The sequence below is a fragment of the Psammomys obesus genome, unplaced genomic scaffold (assembly GCF_907164565.1).
Source record: "Psammomys obesus unplaced genomic scaffold, mPsaObe1.curated_primary_1811, whole genome shotgun sequence".
Classification (NCBI taxonomy): Eukaryota; Metazoa; Chordata; class Mammalia; order Rodentia; family Muridae; genus Psammomys; species Psammomys obesus.
This window is the reverse complement of record NW_026590062.1, coordinates 12,230,505-12,233,155: the sequence shown is the minus strand read 5'-3', so window position 1 is coordinate 12,233,155 and position 2,651 is coordinate 12,230,505.

Below are 2,651 nucleotides of genomic sequence, written 5' to 3'. Positions count from 1 at the left end.
AACATGTGGGTCATGGGGATAGAACTCGGATCATTTTTGAAAACAAGCACCTTTTTCTACTGATTCATCTCACTGCCCTCATTTGATTCCCGGCCCTCTCCCTGTCTTGCAGTTTAAAGATTACCATGAGCAGACAAAACCAATAAGAGTGTCGTAACAATTTTTAGTGCTTAAGAAGCTTCTAAGGTATGACTCATTCTCTGAGGTTACAATGCCTTCAGTCTGTGTTTCCGGGCCTTAGCAAAATTCCCAGTCCTTCAGTCTCAGGTTCATTTTATGTCAGATCACTTCAGACTGTTTAGGAATAAGTGATTTTAGTAAAGGAGTACTTATTGGAGGTTCACCTCTATAACCCCAGCCTGGGATTTAGAGAAACACACAGGACATGGTCCCGAATCAACCAGTGCATTTATAGCATGTTTTTTTTTTTTCTATGAATTTTCTGTTTATATTTTTTCCCTTTATTTATTGGGTTACTTAGTGACGTGTTGTAATTCTGTAGAAAGACCCTCAGGTCTGGGAATGCAGCTCAGGTGGCCGAGTGCTCACCCAGCATGCACAAACCCCAACCCCAGCACCTTATACCCCAGCATGGTGGTGTAGGCCCGCATTCCCAGCACTCATTCCCAGCAGACAGGAGAAGTAGGAGACCATGGTCATCCTCAGCTACATAGCAACTTACAGCCAGCCTAGAATACACAAGACTCGGTCTCAAAATAAAATTTATCAATTTAAGAAATGGGGGCTGAAAAGATGGCTCAGCGGTTCAAGGTGCTTGCCACCAAGCCTGAAAACCTGAATTCTAATCCTCAGGACCCTCATGGTAGAATTGGCTGAGCATGGTGGCACACACCTTTAATCTCAACACTAGAGAGGCAGAGGCAAGTGGATCTATGCGAATTTTAAGTCTAGCCTGGTCTGCATATAAAGTTCTAGGCTAGCAGAGCTACATAGACTGTCTCTCAAAAGACCAATATGTATTATTTATATATGTGTAACCTCAATTCTTTTACTATATCTAAAGCAATGGGAAATTCATTTTTAAAACTGCCAGTGATGTGGTTATGTTTGGAATTTTGTAACCCAAGGAGGGACTGTAACGATAAGGGCCAGAGCCTTTATCCGGCTATCAGGGCTCTCAGCTGACACCACTCCTCTGCAGGGTGACCTCATAATACAATGAGTTCTCAATTTCAGTCGCAGAGGCTTGGGCATTAGTCATAACTGAGAATGACAAGTGAAACTGGATCCAGACAGGCTGTGGGATCCAACCCAAGGCAAACTTCTCACGGACTGAGGAGTTTCTGTCTCTTCCACAAGCTGGCTGTGCTTGTCCTGACCTGGGCCTCTGAAACAACCACAGTTCTATTCACAGGACCAGTCCAGATTATTCTAAAGCTTTTGAATAGTCATGATCACTGAGGACTAATGAGCCCTGGTATGGTTGAAAATGGTTTCATGACAGTAAGAAGTCAGGTTTAGCAGATGGGTAGCAGAAGAACATGTTGCCTAGCTGCCATGGTGGCACACACCATGGAATCACAGCTCTAGGAAAACTGAGACAGGAGTCTTGTGACTCCCATGCTAGCCAGGGCTACACAGCAAAACCCTGTCTTACTGTATTAGTTTGGCTCTTCTTCGTTGTCATCTTCTCTAATTTTCTTTTTTTTTTTTTTACATTTTTTTTTTATTATACTTTGTGTGTATGTATGTGAGGGCGTACCAGGGCACATATCTGGAGGTCGTGGAACCACTTTGGGAGTCAGTTCTCACCTATCATGTAAGTCTTGGATTTGAACTTAGGTTCTCAAGCTCGGCACCAGGGACATTCTTGTCCACCTAGGCTTTTCGTTACTCTAATAAAATACCCATCACAGACAACTTGAGTGGGGTAGGATTTATTTGGGCATATGGTCCAACTCCACAGTCCTTGATTATCTTGATTTTAGACCCATGGTGAGGCAGAACATCACTATGACAGGAGTGTGTCTCAAAAGCTCAGGCTGATCATGGTGGCTCATGCCTTTAATCCCAGGAGGATCTCTGTGAGTTCAAGACCAGTCTGGTCTATATAGTTAGTTCCAGGCTAGCCAGAGCTACATAGTGAAAGCCTGTCTTAAAAAAAAAAAAAGAACCAAAAAAGCTACTTAGCTCATGTTGGCTGGCCAGCTGCAGGGAAACTATTGTCAGAGTAACATACACAAACCTCTCTCATTTGAATGCACTGAATTTTTAAACGCTCCAGTCTTACTCACGTGGCCTTTAAAAATAGAATGTTCTTCTCTGGGTTTGTTTGTCTTATGACTGGCCTGAAATACCATGTTTAAATTCAGATTGTATGTGTTTGTGTCACATGATTGGTCACTCCTGACATCTGTTTGGTATCCATCCCCTTTAGGCAGAAAGAAATAAGACCTCTCAACCTGCGTAGAGAGCAGTAAACATGCCACTACACGGAACTCTCAGCAAGCTGAGAGAATGCAGACACCTGATAATAGGATTTCATTGTAGGCCGTTAAAGGGAAGAGCTTCTGAAGCCAGGCCTGTTTTCTCCTGCCTGTGATGTCAATACTCTGGAGGCAGAGTCAGGTTCAAGGTTAGCAAGTTCAAGGTTAGCCTGGTATATATAGTAACTTTCAGGTCTGCCTGGG